The following is a 21,893-nucleotide window of genomic DNA, read 5'->3' as shown; positions in this document are numbered from 1 at the left end:
GGTGTAAAAGGGGGGCAAGCTCCCCTGCACCCCCCACACCCCCTGCTACGTAAATATACTAACTCCAAGATCGAGCCACTGTGTAGGGAATGGAAAATTTCCTGTTTCTGTACTATAGCGTACTGAAGTGCAATCTCGAAGTTGGTATATTTAAGTAGCGGGGGGGGGTGCAGGGGGGCTTGCCCTCCTGCTTAAACCCTTTCCTTTTTCTTTTTTTTTTTAATATTTTTTAACATATTTGAACATTTAAATGTTCGCTCTCTAATGTTCGATCTTTAGCGATTCGAACATTTAAGCATTCGAATATGTAATATAGACCCTGAATGGGAGAATATCAGGTTACCAAATGCAGTTTTAGCAAATGTAAAATGATTACAGTAAGTTCACCAAAACTACATTTGGTGACAGCAGAATTTTCCTTTTTGTCCACTGTTGTGGAACCCCCAAAGAATTGGTATATATAAGTTCAGAGGTTTGAGGAGTATCTCTCGTTGTATCATTTGAGAGTAATATATATTTGATGGTTTATTGTTGGTGTGAGGAGTATCTCCCCACATGAGGGCATAGGAAAGCTTCTTTGGTAAAAAAAAAAAAAAAATCTTTCTTCTAGATTTTCACTGAAGACCGTTTCTGAGAACATTTTTTGTTGCATTTTCATTCAGCAAAACTGCCTTCAGCAGCTTGATATGAATCTTTATGCACTTATTGAATCTCTTCATCCTTTTCTGGTAGAAAGAACCTAAGTGGGAGTAAAACTCACAGTTGTACCCAGAGAATGAAACTAGTGTTGGCTGCCTGGTCTATGCAATTTGTTGGTTTTTAAAAACAAAATATCCCTTGTCTTTTTGATAAACAATGTGTGGACTTTCATCTCAGCCTGAGCTACCACCAACTCAGGCAGAAGGTCTCATTCAAAGGGTGGCACCTCACTAGTGCACCTGTTTTTAAGTCTTCACAGCTTTGTGTGTATTGGAATATGAATCCAAGCAACTGGTGTTGGTCTACAAGCCTTATCATTCTGTTCCTCGATGCATCAAAGATGTTTCTCAAAATTTCAAGTTTCCACAGACTGCTTTTGTGATTTTTTTTCAGCCAGTTTTATTTAACTTGTGTCTAATTACTTAGGTTGCTACAGTCCATTAAGGTCTTGTGTAGTTTAAGTATAGTAGAATGTTACTTGTAGTCTAACCACCTAAGGTGACAAATGCTACTGTTACTAGTCCCGATTACTCAATATTGCCGAACAGCTGGCTAACTCAAGGTGCAGATGAATGATTACATTATTATGACTTAGGTTACTAAGGTTCAACTTCTGGCCTGTACAGTGGAGGTGATCAATGTAAGAAGGAGCCTCCCTCTCTCTCTCTATGAGGTATATGGATACAGGTTGTGTGCACTAGAGGCACAAATAAGATGATCAGCCTTAAAATGTGGTCAGACTTAGTGTGGCATCACTGTGTAGGAAGGGGTCACCCCTCCCTCATCCACACACCTTCCCTTGAGGGCACATTGTAACATGCAAGCCAATTGTTATGACATAAGCAAATCCCTAAGTAACTTATCACTGTGATGGTACAGGCTCTACTTTTCCTTTCTTGTTTTGGTGATGATGCAAACCTCTGTTGATTCTACAGGCTTCTTCCATGGGAGGACACTAATGGGAAAGGGTCACACTTAGGTACTGTTACCAATACATGATGAGATGAATAGGATAGACTGATAAAGATAAATTAGGAAAGTGAACTCAGCAGCTTTTCAGAAAGAATAAATAAAGCAAGCGAAACAATTCTCCTGGAAAGTGCACAGTATTCAGGCTACTCTTTTATTCATATCAGTTTTTGTATTTAAAATAATGCTGCATTGAGTTAGTCATATTTGTGCATGAAGTGTACTTATTACTTGAATTAACACATCTTTAATTTGTAAAGATTAGCATTAACATAATTGGTTCCATTATTATTGTATTACAGTGAATGGGGTTAACTGTTATAGAAGAAATGAACCATCATAATCACTTTGTTATGCATAAGTGAGTACATCACACTACCTCTTTTAATGTCCTTCCTACGCATTTAATATTGTATGCAAAGGAGACTGCTGGAATGTACTGTGCCAATAGCAACCTCACATAAAATGCATTAAAACAATGGTGCATTCAGATGAATTTTGACTCAACTACACAGACTATCAAGCTTTTTACTTTTCTAATGTGATTTACTTTATCTAACATTACTTTAGGAGGTTTATTTACAACACAAACTGACATAAGTGAAGTATGAAGGCTTATAATTAAACTTCCTTTCCTTACTAATGGTTTATGCCTTTTTTGTCAGACATACTTTGCTGATTAAACAATAACTCAGAGTTTTAATATCTCAAGAAAGTCAGCATGCTTCCCATGCGACTAAATCGGACCCAAAAACATATGTGAGACATCCTGAATGGATGCATTCTGCACAGAGGCTCATTGTCTTCCACAAAAGGGACTTTCTTCCATTGTATTGTATCACAGCATTCTAAATGGTCAGAACTACAGGCACAAGTTTCCTTCGGGTTGTGCTGAAGTATCAAAGAAGGAAATGCAAGAAGCAAGCAGCATCCATAATTTATAAGCCTAACTATGTCACTGTCACCCATTGGCACAGCCATTGTTCCTATATTCTTTAATAGAACGTGGAACAAAGTTTTTAAACTGTTTACTGACTCTTTGCTATATTATAGCAGCCAGCATGGAAATTTATCTCATTTAATAATAGCATCATCAATGCGTTATGCTTCATTAAACTTGTGGGCCATCACTAGGGTGCTTTAAGTGTACACTCCATTAGTATGTCCTTAATAATTTATGCAGGTTTTGTGCTTCCTGCTTTCCTCTATTTCATGAATGGGAATTTATGCAATCTATCTCTGAAAGTAGAGATGAAGCAAACCTATTATTTTATTGGACATAAGAACTGCATAAGTTGAAAGCGTAGCCTCTCTGGAAAATTGTGTAATAATAATGTAGAATGGATAACTTGCAGTAAGATGTCCTTTTGGCTAGGTAAAGCATCATTTCTGTTAATATCACATTACTTATATTCTTTGAGTTATTACTGCATGACTCGTAATATTATCACTGTTTTTATAATTGTTGCTTGTTAATGATATTGTCTTTGCATGCAAAGTACATAAGAGTACCTGAAACCAGTGCACCTTGGGCCAAAATGTGATGATAGTCATTGTAGACTATATGCACTTTACACTTAGCTCTAGAGATGTGCTGATTCTGATGAGAGAGATGGGACCATAGCAGAATTAGATTTGGAAAAAAAAACAAATGTATCATAGAGGCATTCTAGAAACATCTATCAGACTTTTTTGCACATTATATATTCATGCCCAACCACTGTAAGTGCTTCACATATATCTCAGGGTACAACAAAAACTGAAATTTGAGTGGACCCTGTTTTAGATATCAGTAATCAAAGCAGTATGAAGGAGCAGCAGCCAAAACTTGGTTAAGAGGTCTCATAGTAGTAATTCTGCTAACTGTAGGACCCACCAATGAGCACCACACATAAATGGGAGTAGAAGCCATCAAACTGAGGAAAGATGGCTGCCATGCATGAATGTGGGCAAGAGGTATCAACAGGATAAGCAATAGATAAGGCTGTCACCAAAGAAAAACCCTGAGTGAGGTTGGTGTTTGGTGAGGCTATGGAGAGTAACATTCATATGGCCACAAAGAAGTCCTGGGAAACCATCTACCTACTCAGGAGGGGTGACTGAGACATTGCCTAGGCAATTTTCTGGAAGGGTGGAGTATCTCTTAACTTGACATTATTTAGAGACAGAAGAAATGCTTTAAGGAACTCAAGAATCCAGTGCACATGCCATCCACTGACATGGCACTGCCAGAGACAACTGGTAAGCCTGGATACATTTCTGTAGACGAGGTCATAGCAGAGAGATTCAACAGCTCCACAGTGGCAAGGATGGAGGAGTGGATGAATATTGCCAGAAATGCTGGGTGCACTTGATGTTGTTGGGGTGTTATTGTTAACAAACCTTTTGCAGCAGAAAAGGCATAAAAAGGTACCTCTTGATTGGCAAAATGGGGTGACAGTCCCCAGTTTTAAAACAATAGAAATAATCCAGAAGGTTCAAGTTAAGTCTGGTATCTTACCTGTGACCCAGACGGAAACAGTACTAACAAGAAAGAGATTACAAATTATTTGTCTAGATAAAATCACTTTAGCTAGCAGATTTGGGAAGCTCTGCCTCTGAAACTATCCCTGTGGCAGGAATAAAGATGCCTTGTTGAAGTTTCAAGAAGTTTATTCAGTTAAGTAGGTAGATGGATCTGTGTTTATTAGATTCAATAGGTCAGTTACTTAAAGGCAGTTACAGACAATGGTGGGATGGTGCAGGGGAGATGGCTAGAGGAAAATCTGGGAGATGGGAAAGCAAGGAGTCAATCACAAAAAATAGAGGTTATTCCCTTATTTAAATATTCCTCAAAGATCCATAATGGTTCACCAGCTCAGCAGCTTGTGGAACTTCACACTTAGTTAAAAGTTTTTTTTTATTTTTATTTTTAACAAACAAAACATGACAGTATGCAATGCTACAACTATAGACAAGTATAGAACTAAATTTAAGAAAAACACTTTCACCTGAGCTTCATCATGTCCATATAATAGAGTGGTATGCACACTGATCATTTGAAAATGCCTGCTTTTACGAGGCTGCCACTATATTTTATTAATCTGTTTTGTAACGCATGTACTAAGAGAGACTGTGTCTGCCGTTGTGGGGCTCATATTTCTTGGAGCTAATTATGAAAGCTTTATTACAGTACTTTTCTCAGTCTGACTTCTCTTTATCGATGCTTGCTTGTATGACATGTAATATGAGAGGCTGTGTCCACTTTTAAGGGGCTAATATCTCCAGAAATACATCATGAAAGACTAATCTTCGTTTGTGTAGCAAAAAAGTTTACAGCGGCTGCTTGTAAGAAGCTCATATACATGATTAATCTGACCAGTCATAATTCTTATTCCTTATGATGTAAGATTTTTTTATATATGCAAGGGAGATAGTCACCTAGAGCCACACTGGGTGACTCCCATTTTTTTTTTTTTGAACAGTACATGCATCCAGAGAAATAGCTTACAGTGGAAACAAGTCACAGTGCTAATTTTACAGAACACAATGGATGTGCAGAAGTAGGATGAAAAATAAAAATAAAGTTTGAGACCTCAGAGACTTTTGTATAGGCTTTCTGTGTGCATGCATTAAAAATCCACCAAGTGGTGAACTGCAGAGTATAAAAAACTAAAGAAAGAAACTGTGCCTTTGGTGCAAAGAATATAGCAGTGCAGGGTGATGCCTTGTAATAACAATTTTCCTTGTACTGCAAACTATAGAAATGTTAAATGCCATCTAAGTGGCTAGAGTATCTATACCTGGTTACTGTGGGGTAGTTGCAGTGAGAGGGAAAATGCCTCTGGTTTCAGAGCATGATTCCATGGTGTTCCAGTCTGGGATCTTCATTATCACACCTCTTCCTTAGTCTAGCAGTTAGTGAGGGTTTTTCTGTTCAGATTCTTCCACTCTTCAGATTCCAGGTCCTGAAGTCAGTGCAAAAGATGGCTAGATAGCTCTGTGCCTGGCTAGATAAAGGGAGGGATCAGGTGGAATGGAAGTTAACCAATGTCCTTAGAGAGAGAGGGTGATGTCATGGGGTGGGGTGGGGTATGATGATGTAAGAGGCTGATATAATCAGCACAGGTGTGGGCTGTCAATCGAACTTTAAGTATAGTATTTGGCCCCCTTTTTTCACTCCTAACAAAAAAGGCTGTGTGCACCCTCCACACACACACACACACACACACACACACACACACACAGTGGTTTGTTTCCCATGTTACCAGTTCACCAGATAAACTATACCAAGGGGTAGATGCAGTGATATACAAATCTAATTTCTTGAATGACTTTTTCATATTAACAGCAGAGATTAGAGTTAATCAACAATTTATGTCCAAATCCTAGGTTAAACAGTACAGGCATTTTATTTGTATGGTTTATGGTTTAGTTTCCTGAGTACAAGCACACTTTTTAATGGAAACGCTTGAGTGTGGACCAGGGTGCTGGTGGTGGGTATCCAGCCTGATCTGCTAGCTTAACTCCATTTTTCTGAGGCTGACATTTTTTTTTCCTTTGAGTGGATCCATACTGAGCTTGTCCATGATGTGGAAGCAAAAATCTCCATGGTCTGGGAAATCATGCAATGTTTCGTTAATTGTTTTTGAGGATCTGGAATCTGATGTCAGACAAGTGGTGTACCACTCTGAATTTGAACTTGTTCACAGTTTTCCCTAAGTAAAAACAGCTGCAGCCATTCTACTGTGCATGATATACCACGAAACAGTGTTACAATTTCCAGAACAAGTGATGTTGATTTTTCAACTTCAAGTACTGGACAAAGGAAGTAGTTCCTGTTGCTCTTGTATTTACAGTAAGTTCAAGAAGGGGAGCCGCAGGGGTAGGTTCCTCTGTTGTCCTCCTCTGGTCTGCATTTGCACTCTACCAGTTCCCTAATATTCCCAGCTGCCTTGAAAACAAAACAGAGATGAGGTCCTAGGAGTTTTTCCAGTTATTTATTGGCTGTAATCATCACCCAGTAGACAGTCATGATCCTTCTGATTGTTTTGTAATCTACTGCAAAAGTGAGTGCCATGATCTTTTTCCTTTGTCCTCCTGTGGATCCCAGCATTGGATTCTGTTGAGCTCTAGGAGTCTCCCGGGGAGGGGGGGGGTGCTTAAAACAGGGCCTCTGCCTCTTTTAAAGTTCTCATGGGGCTGTGGGTGGAATTCAGTAATCTGTTGCTGTACCCCTTAGCCAGGAAGTATTAGTGTAGCCTGATTAGATTTGTGATGACATCTCTAAGCTCTTTGGAGACACGTGCAATTCTCATCACCAGAGATTTTATAACATTTCTCTATGTGATCTGGGGTTGCATGTTTTACTGTGCAGCAGCATATTAACCTTGGTTGGTTTTCTGAACAGGTTATTGGACAGGCATTTGTTTGCAGCTTCCTTAGATATGGTTATGTCTAAAACACTGACAGAGGGCTTGCTGTGAGAGGCTGTGAGTCTCAAGAAGGTAGTGGAATTACTGCTATGGTTGTAAGAATCATTGAGTATGGCTTCATCACCCTGACAGATGATAAATATAGCATTTCATTGATGACATTTTTTTTCTTTTGTACAATACATTCTCCTCCCATTTTCAAAAAACTGTATTTCATAGATGAAAAATATGCTCCTTGGTACACTACCATCTCCTTCCATTTTCCAAAAGCCACATTGGCCAGGCTTGGGGTCATGGCCACCCCCATAGCTGTTCCAGTAGTCTGCTTATAATACTCGTCGTTAAAAATGACGTAGTTGTTCCTAAGGGTTAGATCTATTAACCTGCCTATAACTTCTGTCCATCCTGGTTATATGTTCATATCCTTTTCATATACCTTTGTTACAGGTTGAATACAGTAGCTGTGCAGAAGTGCTGTATAAAGTGCTTCCACATCTGTTGTGACCAGGGTTGAGGAATTGCTGACTGAAATATCTCTATTTTTACCCAGAAAATCCAGCAAGTCTAAAATAAAAGATTTGTTGGCTTCTACCATTGGTTTTATCTGGGCATCAACGTAAATGGATATTGTCTCAGTTACGGAACCACCATTTGCCATGACTGCTCTGTAGGGTGGATCAGATATATCCTGTTTTGGTGTTGGGATCCCAAAGAAGCTTTGTATTTTTGGGTAGAAGGTGACCAAAAAGTCAAAAAGCTTTGCATCTAGTAAATCACTAAATGCAGCATTCTTAGTTGCTCTCTCTCATTATTATATGCAACAATCATAGTGTTAGAATCACATTTACTGTAGAATCTGTTATTGCCAAGCATGGCCTCAATCTTGCAGTTATAAGCGACTGTATCTGTGACTAGGATGTCTTCTCTTTATCACTGTCATGATTCTGTGAATTTTATCTCTGCTCAGAATTTTTAGAGCAGACAGTTTGTCTTTGCTAATGTTGTATAACTTCTTCCTAGGTGGCTTACTGAGGGCCTTGTGGATATCAGCCTCACATTTGCTCTTATATGCACTCAGGGTGGATGCACAGTGGGACAAAAGTCACTGGGCTTTTTCCATTTTATAACTTTGTTATTTCTATCAGTGCTGCTTTCATCCTTATTTTTTCATTGAAAAATACTTTAGGATTCAGTTTGCTCACATACAGTTTAACATCTATCACCGTTTCCACCAAGTTACTTCTGTTAAAAGGTATAAAAGTCAGACTCATACATAGGATTTCTTGCCCTAGCTGAGTCAATGGTTTTGTCGAGCGGTTCCAGAACTTAGTCTTATTTTCTTGTTAGTTCTGGTGGATCCTTTCTATTGTGTCAATTCCTTCAAGTCACTCAGCTCCCTGGCCCCTCTCCATGCCCTGTTCCTTTGATGTTGGTGGTCTTCTGGAGATCGCTATGACAGAGTGAAAGGCTGATCCATTGTGTGCCTCCCTGTTGGGGTCTGGTCATTCCATTTGGTAGTTGTCTACCTCTGTGATGTTATCCTCATGTCCTGTTGCTTCATGCTGGTGATGGGTGCATCTAAGCTGGGTTCAGGTTCCTGGTGGCCCTGGTGAAAATCCTACTTGTTGTCTCCTTTCCCATCTATCTGATCTACGAAAGGTGTGGCTACACTCCCTTGTGTTCCAGTCTCAGGGTTGGGGAGTTGGTTAGGTTTGTCACACTTCCATTGTCTAGCAAAATGTTTCCCACTATGGTATCTAGGTGTGTATCTCCTTCTCCTGGTCGAAGTATGATGGTTTTGTGGTTCCTGCTTGTCCCTTAAGTCCCTGTTTATTTTTTTCTATTTTCTTCAACTTAACTTTGTTTTCAAAAATAGTGATTCTGTTTTCAAGATCTAAAAATCTGGAAGGGGAGTCAGGGTTGCCCTTGCACTCTAGCTGGGTTTTGTTATGCCTAAGGAAGATCCCAATCAGTTAAGGCTACCATTGCTTAAAACTGTGTCCCACTCTCTGATTAAGTTCACATCACATTTTTCAACATGGGTTTCTTGAACAGCTTTAGTTCCCTAGGAATCATATTTTTCAATACTGCTACTAGATTAAATTCTTTACCAGTATAGTTATTTTCAGTCTTTTTAGTAATTTGTTTCTTGAGGAGTAGAAAGTTGTCTGTAGTTCATGTTAGATGTTGTCTCTTGGCAAGCCATTTGTATGGTTGTCATGCCAGGTGTGCTGGGTTGCATTTACCCAGGTAGGTGTCTTCGGAAGGTTTTTAACTCTTGAGTTATCTGTTTTCATACCGCTGGGGGTCTCCTTAAATTTATTCTGTTGAGTGGTTAAATCCTTCGGGGTGTCAAAGACGAACATAAAACAGAGGTAAAACAGAAGGTTCAAATCAAGTCTGGCATCCCTTGTGTGACTCAGAGGGTGACAAGACTAACAGGAAACAGAGTGCAAGTCCAGATAAAATCACTTTAACTAGCAGAAATAGCAGACTATTTTCTCTGAAACCCTCCCTCTGGGAGGAATAAAGACACCTTGTTGAAGTTTCAAGTAGTTTATTCAATTAAGTAGGTAGATGAATGAGTCTTTTTTTGAAGTTTTAAGTAGTTTATTCAGATAAGTAGGTAGATGGATGAGTGTTTATTTGGTTAATTAGGTAGATAGATGACTTGTGGGCACAGAAAGCCTATACAAAAGTTTCTGAGGATTTAAACATTACTTCCATTTTTCCTCCTACCTATGTATATCCATGAACTCTAAAATGAGCACTGTGACTTGTTTCCATTGTAGACTATTTGTCTGGATGCATGGATTGTTCAAAAAATGGTAGTCACCCAGTGAAGCTGTAAGTGACTATCTCCACTGCATACATAAAAAGGCCTTCTATCATCAGGAAGAAGAAAGGGGACTGGTCATACTAATCATGAATATGTGCCTCTTACATGCAGGCATTATAAACCTTTTTGCCATACAAAAGAAGATTGGTCTTTCATAATGTATTTCTGGATATTTGAGCCCCATAAAAGTAGGTACACCTTCTAATATTACATGTGATACAAGCATCAATAAGGACAAGTCAGACTGAAAAAGGTACTTTAATAAAGCTTTCACAATTAGCTCCAAGAAATATGAGCACCACAAAGGCAGACACAGCATCTCATATTGCATGTGTTACAAAATCGGCTAATAAAGTCTGGTGATAGCCTTGTAAAAGTAGGCATTTTCAAATGATCAAAATGTAAACTACTCATAGATGGATGTGATGAAGCTCAGATGAAAGGCTTTTCTTAAATATAGTTCTATAGTTGTAGTTAATTGTGTGTCATCATGTTATGTTCGTTAAAAATAAAAATACAAAAAACTTTAACTAAGATTGGGGTTCCACATGCTGTTGAGCTGGTAAATCCTCATGTGTCTTTCAGGAATATTCAAATAAGGGTCTACCTTCTAAGCTTTGTTATTAGCTCTTTGTTTAGTCATCTACCAGATTTTCCGCCAATCAGCTCCCCTGGAACCTCCCACTATTGTCTATAACTGCCTTTAAATAACTGACCTATTGAATGTAATGTATTTGAAGAAAAACACTCATCCATGTATCTACTTAACTGAATAAACTACTTGAAACTTCAACAAGCATCTTTATTCCTCCCACTGAGAGGATTTAAGAAGAGACAGTCTCCTAGATCTGCTAGCTAAAGTGATTTTATTTGGAATAATCCTTTGCACTCTATCAGTTTAAAAAAATGGGAGGGTATAGTTCCTTCCATTTATAGAAGGATATTATTCCTCATTATCCCTAGAAAAGCTATGCCAAGGGTCTATAACGGATGCTCTGTCCATCCAATTGATGAACCTCTGATTCAGGAGGCAAAATGCATATTCCATCCTAACCACAGAATAAAATACTGACACTTTGTCCGTGTATTAGTATTGAAGGGCTCATAGTAGTTTAACAATCTTCTGTACATATATTTTATGGAGTTAGAGAAGCAGATGACTTAGTACCCTGGGATGTCTTATGGGGGAGCTATGACAACATAGTGTTCTAAAGATGCTGCTTTGTACCTTTCAAGCCCTATGTTTATGAAGCAAGAATTGTTCTCACATTCCTGATGTTAAGTTGAATATATTCAAAATGTGCTTTGGACTCTGCAAAGGGTGTGCCTTATTCAATTTTGTGAATGGTTTCCATGGCAAGGAATTAAGGTATAGCTGAGGTTTGGAGAATACCAAGTTGGAGCACATGATGTCTGCATCTTGGGTGTTAGCAGGTGATGTTCCTCTTGGTCCTATTTCACTATGATATCTGCCTTGAACAGCAACAATTATCTGCTAACTGCAGAGGTGTTGGGATATGAATCAACAAGTTTAAAGATTAGTTCATGGTTCTGTGCGGAAAAGGATCAGATTACTGTCTGCAGGTGAGGAGGAGCACTGAACTCATGTATCCCCAGGTCTTGCTCATAAGTGTGGTTAAAGGGGATTGGCAGATTAACCAACAGATAGATGGACACAGGTGCACAACCACAGCAGTACTTCGGGTATTGTACCCAACTGTGAGGTTGAAACTAGGAAGGAAGTGTCAGTATACCATTCAATATATATCTTCATCCTCTCCTATGAGGTCACAGATGCAAGCATAAGAAATGAGGTTCCTTCATGAGGTTGTTGGCCTTACTCTTTTTGACAGTTGGAAAGACCTTGGATTATAACCACTAGTCCTTGGGACTGAGAGATGCCAATTTAGGTGTTTCTGACACTTAGTGATAATGTCACTATGTGCTTCCCATGGGAGGTACACCAAGCATGTCCCAGGGGAACTACACACCAGAGAAGACCCAGGAATCTCTCCATACAGGGTTTATCTCTCAGCTGGTCAGTGAATGTCTTAATATGTCCTGGAATGAGTTGGTGATTGTTGGCACAAATAAGAAATTGTAGGTTATGGTGTTGGCAGGAGTATGGGGCTATAGTCTGTTCTACTACCCATGGTCCATCTCCAGGATAAGCATAATACTCAGTGTCTCACCAAAAGCAGGGCCTGTTAAATACAACCAACAGCACATGCTTGAAAAAGTGAGAGACGACCCATTTTCCAAATGGCCAGCTTGAGTCCTCGTGTCTCTCTCCCTCTCTCTGTCTTTCTCTCTCTTTCTTTGTCTCTGTCTTACAAACACACACATGCAGGCAGAAGCATAGTGGGCACAGCTGAACAGTTGTATGTATAATGATATGAAGACCAGGTGTTTTTTATCACATACAATTTTATAAGGACCTATGCATAAACACACATAATGAGCTGCAAATGCCATTTATTGTCAGTTATCCACAAAACTTCACTGTTTACACTTTTGGTAGTACCTGTAAGACAGCTGTTGCTGATAGCAACATTATCTCTGAACACCCTCCTGTGCATATTTATGGGATACAGTGACTTGTAACCATACATCTGTACAGATTATGTACAACTCTTCAACTATTTATTTTAAGGTGGGGATAATCCTTTTCACTATTTTTATTAATTTGACAATTTGCTGATTGTTGAATCCATTATGTTTGTGCATACCTTCTCTTTGCTATGAGCTGTTCTTCGGCATTCATTAATATAGTATTATTTGTTATTTAGTTCTGCTTAATTGTAATTACCTCGACAGAGAATTTCAATAGCCATCCTTACTGTAAATGTGATAGCTACAGCTAAGTAACCTGGGTATAAAAAGAAAAAAAATAATAATAAAACAAACTGAGCTTAGAAACAGACGCAGGAAAAATAATAAACATGGGTGGCTTGGTTAAGCCTATTTTGTACAAGCAATTTACGGCCTAGTCTGCAAAGGTAAATACAAGCTTCAGTCAACAAAATAACATTTCAGAAAAAAATGTATTTTTATTTTTTATTTATACAATCATATTTCCAGGGAAATGACTACATAATGAGCTCTTTAAATTCTGCTTTATGTTTCCTCTGCAGAAAAGAACAGCCATTTAAGAACCGTGTGTCAGACCCTCATAACAACAAAACACAGTAATCAGTAGACAGTAAATTAACTGAATCACAATAAATGTTTGATTCTCACATCCAGCCATGCTATTTAATTTTATTATGAGGACAGCAGTTATTTGTGAAGCTGGTCTGAAAAATATGTTAAGAAAAACAAATAGATTTTTTGTGTGTCAAGTAATTTCATTTGACAATAAATTTCAAAATAAATAAATAAAGCTTATATAAGCTGACTTCGTTCAGTGCTGTGTCTTCCACGTTTGTATCTAGATGGTACAAGGAAAAACATTGTAAAATTATGCCAATGCTGATTAAATGCATGAAAAATGTTATTTTGAAAGTAGTTGTGTTTAAGATATACCACTTGGCCCTGTAATTCAGAATCACAGTTTTCAGGAGACAGTAATGATATAAAGCTGTGAGATCAGAAGCCCAGTTTTAGGACACGTTCTTCCTACTTTTACACAAGTGATGCATGGTTTGTTTATTTTTGTAATCTGTATAATGATAAGCACAGGGCCAGATTCCATAAAATTTGTTGAATCTGGTGCATTATGCCAAAATCAGAGGCAAGGTTGTGGATAACAATGGTAATATGTAAATATGTCACAGTAAACTCCAAATATCTGGGCATATAATGGAGTATCTCAGAAGTAATGATACACTGTATATTACTCACAAGTAATCTATAAGTAATGAAAACTCTCGTCAAAGCATGATGTATATTAACTATGTTACGGATAAAATCTCACAATCCAAGCACCTTGACAGTCATAAATACATATCTATAAAGAATCTCTCCCATAAGCTTAAAGACAACTATGGAATATTACAGTAAGTACATTATTATTAAAATATGCTAGCTATCACTTATGGATTTCAACAGAATCCATACATTTTTAATAAAAAAATTAATATAGATGAACGGCAATCATGGACACATCACCACAGCTAACATTAGCTAACAATGGGCGAGGGACTTGTGTGGGGAACACAGGTAACGTAAACACCTGAGGAAAATGGGAGATAGAAAAGAAAATGTAGGGTATGGGTAAAGAAGAGAGACATACAATAGCTATGCTGGAATAAGTAAGTGTAAGGGGAAAGTCAGAGGAGCATGGGCAATGGTTTTTTTTTTTTTTTTTTTTTTTGGTGGGAATAGGCCCCTTTTTTATTTTTTTAAGAATAGAAGGAAGGGTAAAGATAGGGAAAGAGGAAGAGAAGGGCGTCACAGCAAATAGCACAACACATGACATACAAAGGTTGAAAAAAAACAGTAAGGACAGGTAAGTTACACAGGCAGCTCACTGTGCAATACAAGCAATGGAAAGGTGCCAGACAGAGTGGGAATGCAAAACATATCTACCTATGCATGATAACGTTATGACATGTTGCAAACTGCATGGTAGTCATACTTGGATGTGTATGACCAATGGTAGATGTGTGTTGTAGAGTAATAAATAAAGATCACAGTACACAATGGATAAATGAACACATACCCAAGTAGTCTGTCAGCAGTGCAAATGTAATGGAAGCAACATTGTACATAAGCAAATGCAGATCTAGAAATGCTAGATAAATCCTGCAGAGGAAAGAACCGAACCTCTGACAGTGCATGGGAAAGACAAACAACTGAGCAAACTGCTAAACAGCAGTACTGCAGCAAAGCTGCAAAATCGCTGCTAAATGCACAAGTAGGTGTACAAAACCAAAACAAGCTTGTAAGGGAATGGATCTATGTGACACACATGCTACATCAAAGGCAACACACAGATGACTGTCGGTAGCTTAAATGGAATGTACACAAAAGCAATATCAATACACATACACGCACCCATGACAGGTAAGAATATTTGCACAAATCTAACACTTTAGCTTAAAAAGATATCAAGTTGTGCAAATGAATTTCAACAATGTACACTGGTTAACATACAAGTATAATGAGATCAAGAACGCATTCCAAGCAATAGCAAGCTACTTGTGTGCAGGTGTCAAACAGTCATACATTTGACACATGCTAACCATGTCAACAACGTAATACATGACAATGGGCAATAACTGCAACAAAGACAAACATATCTGCAACATATATTAAGTAAATATGAAGGTAGAAGGGAGGTGGACAACCTGGGCCCACATCAAGAAAGACAACGGTAAAGCATGGCAACAAGGTAAGGTTACACATTGCAAATGCATGGGTGCATCACACAGGATATTGTCAAAGTCAAACCAAAATACATTTAAACAGCTGGCAATTGTATGTCACATGGGCAAACTGCATTGCTGATGTCCAACAAAATGGTCATGTATAACTCACACATACACAGTAATGTTCAATCATGTAAGATCAACAGGCATAAAAATTGCAATCACATACAGATATACTGTTATGCCAATGTGGAATAAACAACTGCACGTGTATGTGACACACCTGCTCATTACTAAGCAGAGGACATTCCTGTGATCAGCATTACAGCACATCAATGATAAGTCAATGAATGCTCACACGTCAATGAATCAGACTATGAGCAGAGACATGTACATTCATCAGTTAATGTGAATAAATATTGCCAGAAGGTATGAACTTATATGAATAAGTTATGGATGTGGAAATGTAAAATACAACAAACAAGGCATGCCGTACTGTTACTGAATACATTATCCTTACTGTGGTGTATACATTAATGTTAAACTGGCATTCATGCAGTCATAAAATGAGGACTGCCCCATGTATGACATACCTTTATATGACCCCACTTGGCATCAACGTTGCCAACACATGGCACACAACACATCATGCCAGTGGAACAGCATGACTACTGTCATCCAAAACACATGGGAAATGGCATGTCCTTCTGTTGCACATATATGATATGGCAATACCCAAATCTTAATCATACCACTGTGGTAGTGCTGGACTACGGACAACATGTATTGTCTGTATGTTTATCTCAGTAAAACACATGTTTACAGGGTAATTTTTGCAGCAGTAGCTGTAGGTTAACTGCCACAATGCATGGGCAGCTGAGTGTGGGAGGAATGTGTAATCTGTTAATGTGTGTCATGCACACATTGAAACATAATTAAATGTCACTCGATCTACATGGAATATTTGCATGTGTAACATATAAATATGACAGCTATGTGTTATGCATGTACAGCAGTGCATATACATTCCAGTCAATTATCTGGGTAACAGCATGTTGGCATCATAATACAACTGGATTGCACAGATAATACTTACTTGTCTGAAGAACTGCCCTGATAGGGAAGAACATCACAACTGTTATCTCATCAATCTCCCTGAATGAGTCACACATAGCCCATGCCATTTCCTGGAAAAATTCCTCATCATTCCACTTATCAGTGGTTGAAACATATCAGTCAAAACCTTCCAGATCTCCTCCTAATAGTCGTCTCGTGATTGTTCCTGGTGTTGTCTCCTTCAGGGTGCAGCAGGCATGATGGCTTGTGCAGGTGTGGGCCCAGCTTTCTCATCATCATTCTTGTCATCGTCATGGTTGTCATTATCTGAGGACTCTGGCAGTGGCCTAGCATGTGATCATCATCTACATCTGAATGGTGATTGCTCATGGGTCCCATGCTCTGTCATGATGAATAACAAACCAAGTAAGAAAACAAAAAAACGAGTGCCCCAAGCTCAATTAATTGATGAAGAGACCATAGCAAAGCTTGGGGCACTCGCTTTTTTTTTTGTTTTCTTATTTGGTTTGTGTTTGCAGTAACATTTTTTGTGTGAACATGATGAATAACAACACAGGACAGAAATTACATATACATACTTGATACTGCCTGTCTGTATAACATACCCACTGTGATACAATGAACAGGCAGAGAACAATCCTCATGAAATGTTAAAATAACGTTATGACCATAGTCCAGTGTACCACTATATGTGATGTATGTCAGTAGTCAGAACCATAACAATGAAAAGCAAATATCTATCATGCTGCATATTCCCATGAAGATCACAGCTGACCATAAAATGGAACGGATGTGCACAGAGTTCAGCAAATACAGATACAGATTCTGACAGTATCCATAGGCACTGTGTCCATTTGCTGTTACAGATATTTATGCATTGATGGTTCTTAATACAAGTTTTATAACTACTGGTTCAATACAGAAAGGATCCATGCTCTCTATGGCCTGCTTACAAATACTAAGGTTTTCTGATGGCTTTCCATAAGTTGTTCAAGTGATAATTTACAGATACTCTGTGTGAAGTAGATAGCATTCACGGCTCAGTAATGAGATCATGAGTAATGAGAGCTAAGATCTACCTGAAATCAACTGGACATTTAAGTGAATTTAAGTACACTTTTATTTGCTCTTTTTCATATAGTACAGTATTTAATTTATTTATTTGTGTTTCTCACTGAATATTAACTCAATTGAAGTTGTGGCTGTGTCTCTACAGAGTACTTTTTAAAATTTCTGTGTAGCCATTGATAGCAGTGGGGGGTAGTTTCACCTCATCACTGATATTCTGTCCTGCCTTATGTAAGTGGTACATTTTGGGTTATCTCTGCTTAATATCTGTGCTTTGGCCGGCTAATATCTACCTGAAATCAACTGGACGTTTAAGTGAATTTAAGTACACTTTTATCTGCTCTTTTTCATATAGTACTGTATTTAATTTATTTATTTGTGTTTCTCACTGAATATTAACTCATCTGAAGTTGTGGCTGTCTCTCTGCAGTAAGTTCCCCACCCACCCTCTCTGTTCTTGTTTTGGTGTTAATGTTGGTGGCTTTGAAATTGCCCGCCCCTCTTATAGATTTGTATTTGGATACTCCTTCTGGGCCCATCTCATTTGCTCACTCAACTGTGTAGTGAGATCATATTCTCATTTCAGGCACGCCTACTGTGTACAAAGAGAGCATTTGGGAAGGACAACCCCTGTAGCTTCTTAATCCTGCTCTGTTGCCGCCCTCAAAAAAAAAAAATATATATATATAAATATATATATATATATTTTTTTTTTATTCAGCTGCTCTTACTGTAACTGTCTTAGTTGCTGTTCTGCATGCTTTTATCTGTTCAGTCGCTCTTACTCTGCACTTATTACTGCTTGATAGTAGCCTTCTAATTTACTGCCTTCTGCACTTGTTTTTTTAGTCATTTGTTAATTTTATTGCATTTATTTGAACTGCATTTGTTGTAGTATTGCTACACACTCAGTTGTGCTGGTCTGCACTGCAATTTGAGTTGTATTTACTGCTGTTTTAGCTGCTTTTCTGTAAAAAAAAAATTCTAAGCTTGTTTCCTGCCTTTCCTGTAACTAGTCTAGTCCAGATATTGTCTACCATGAGAGGAGTGGTTCTTGGCCCAGAAATTGTAGTTTATTGACCATTTGGACAGTTTGTCCATCTCTTTCAACTTTCTGGTTTAAAAGACCACATCTACGCTTCTTTCCCATCTTTCCTGTAACTAACCTACTGGGTAGCACTAGAAAGCCTTAAACTGATACAATCCTTGTAGCTTAGAAGAGAGACTTTGGAGTGATTTAAGTATCAGTTTTCTGTACTTTCTTGCTGTACTTAACTGTTTTCTGCCTAATCACAGATTTTCCAGCATTTATTGTGATTTAAAAGCTTGTTTTTTTCACATATTGTACTTATCTGACTGCCTGCACTTTTAAAAAGTTGTTTTTTGTTTAAATAATTTAACTGTTGTAGGCTACACACTAAAGTGTGATAGCCTTTTCTGATAGTTTGTAGTCGTTTAAAGCTCTTTAAGTGTATTTTTTACTGTTTTAGCCTTATCTTTTCAAAAAAACAAAAAAAAAATTCCTTGTTTCCCGTCTATCTAAGCTAGTATAGTCCAGTTTTCAGGCTAGTGCTGAATTTGGGGCTGTGATACTAGTTTCTGAGTTGCCCATACCTTACTTGGACAGAAGGAACTTTCTCTGTTCACTTGTGAGAGAGAGGAGCTTTGAGCAGCCTATCTGTCCCTGGAGGAGTGGATCCAGCCCAGAAGTTAGTAGTTTATTGCCCATTTTGGGCTAATTTCTATCTCTTTCATTTCCCTACTATAAAAACTGTGTTTGCACAGTTTTGCACACCGGGCAGCGCCAGTTAGCTATGGTTAAATTACTCCCAGCTCCACTAAGTCTCCTCTTCAGTTTTTCCCTTGAAACTAGTCTAACTCTCAGCCTAAGCACTCAAAAAGCATCCTACAGCCCAGCACTTGCTCAGACCTAATAGCAAGCACTAATATACCCTGACACCTGATTGCCCAGCAGGGCAAGGCTCTTTATTCACCCCTCACCAACCAAGTAACTAAGCAGCTCACCCTACTATTCAGGCATGACCAAAGGGCAATTTCAGGTGTACTCTCCAGTCCAGCTGGTGAATCTGGGTATCCTGAGGCAATGTTACAACTGCCTCATGTATGCAGAAAACCCTCTCCTCCTACCACAAAACCCTAACATATGTGAGAGATGCAACTATACAGCCAAACTGGAGGCTAAACTGTCTTCACCCAAGACTGGAACAGACAGTCAAGAGGAGAAGGTTAACACTTGCACCACACCTCCAGCCACACATAGACCTACTAAAACAGCACTGGCAAAAAATACACATAAGTACACAAAATCATACTCGGAGGCTCTAAATAAAAACCCTGCAAAAGCATCAGAGACCTCCAAAGCAGACACCCAATCAACCTGCACCTCCCATTACAATTCAGACAACACATAAAACACAAAATCAGTGTGCCACACAATCACAACCCTTAAGGCAAAATAACATACCTAACACATTAGTAATAGGTGACTCTATAGTCGGGCATACTGACGTCCCACTCACTAGGCTGAACAAGCAGAAGGTTACTGTTAGTTGCCTGTCGGGAGCCAAAATCTGCCACATAACACAAGTGCTCAGGTCACTCCATAACAAGTACAAATATGACTCTGTCATTGTTCATGTTGGTGTGAATGACCTGAGATGTACCTCCCTGCACTACATGAAAAGAGACGTGGAAGAGCTCTCTGATCATGTAGTCCAGGCTGGTATGACCCTGACCCTGAGTAGCATCCTGCCCTCACCAAGAATGATACCTCAGTATAAAGAATAAATGATCAATTTCAACAATTGGCTAAGCTTCTGGTGTAATTCAAAGGGGATCCAGTGTCTGTCAGCCTGGAATGACATGCTCAACAAGCTGCGTTGCTTCACAAGAGATGGTTTGCACCTGTCACCCCTAGGCTCTCAAATACTGGCCAAGGCTCTTGCTGCCCCCATAGTGCCTCTTTTAGGCAAGGATCAAAAGTCAAACCCACCTCCGTAAACAACACAATTAACAAAAAACTGAGGGTTATGCTACTCAACACCAGGAGTTTAAATCTCAAAATGCACGCACTCGAAGCACTCCTCAGTATGGAGAACATCAACATCTGTGCAGTAACAGAAACCTGATTCAAGGCTCCAGAGAGCACCCCAGCACTACCAGGCTATGACTCATACTACACGTTTCGGCCACAGAACACAGACCGAAACATAAAAGGAGGGGGTGCATCCATATTCATCAAGGATACCTACACCTTCAGGTTAGTGGTGCAGCATGAACGATACCTCTGAGATCAACCATGTGCAACTAACATCGAGCAAGTCTGCAATGCAAATTGTGGCCTGCTACAGATCACCCTCCATGATCCAGGACCACCACTACACCTTTCTGGAGACACTGGAAAACATGAAGGTCCTACCGAACACCCTGATATTGGGCGATTTCAATTACCCTACCATTAACTGGGAAAACTACTCGAGTACAAACTGCCAGGCCCAGCGCTTCCTGGAATTCATCAACTCAAATGCCCTGGATCATCTGGTAAACTCCCTTACCAGAGGTGAAAATATATTGGACCTGGTCATCTCTAACATGGGCGGCAGGTGTTCCACACCAGAGGTCAACCCGTCACTGGTTAGATCAGACCATAAACTAATCACTCTGGATGTCCACACCACACCATCATCCCCAACTAAGGAAACCACAGTAAAAAACTTTTCTAAAGCAAACTTCACCTTACTTAAGACAGAGGTGGTAAGTTTCACAGCCCCCACGCTAAAGGATAACACTGCCCAAGATGCAGAAAGCTTTACAAATGCACTCTATGAGCACCTACGAGGATGCATGGATCGTGCCATCCCTAGCAAAACCAAGACTCACTCCTCTAAGAGAAGGAAACCAGTTTGGTGGACCCCTGCAATAAATAGGCTATACAATAGAAGGAGGAAACTAGTTCAGAAAAAAAGCAAATCCCAAGAAGGAATGACATCCCTGATCAATATCAGTAAGAAACTAAGGTCTTTCATGAAATCATCCAAGGCTAACTTAGAAAGAAAAATAGCCAAGGATTCAAAAGATAACCACAAAGCCTTCTTTAGCTATGTTAAGAATCTAAGTGGCAACTCGCAGATATGCACTGAACTAGTGCAAAATAGCACAAAATATACTGAACCTACTGATATTGCCAACATCCTGGCAGATAGATTCAGTGCAAACTTCACCCCCCTCTCACCTCCAAAAGGGCCCACAACAATACCAGAAAAGTGTAGTGTCCTGGAAATCACAGATGCACAGGTGAAAACAGCCCTTTCAAAAGCCAAAAACACAGCATCAATGGGGCCAGATGGTGTCCAAGGCTGCGTCTTGCATGAACTACAGAATGAACTAACCCCCACCTAAACGCGCTGTTCAGCCTCAGCCTCTCCACAGCCTACGTGCCCATAGAATGGCACACAGCAACGGTTATTCCTCTCCACAAAGGAGGGGCCACAACTG

Source organism: Protopterus annectens, chromosome 10.part0 (genome assembly GCF_019279795.1).
Source record: "Protopterus annectens isolate FY-2018-M chromosome 10.part0, PAN1.0, whole genome shotgun sequence".
Classification (NCBI taxonomy): Eukaryota; Metazoa; Chordata; order Ceratodontiformes; family Protopteridae; genus Protopterus; species Protopterus annectens.
Note: the sequence above shows the minus strand (reverse complement) of the source record.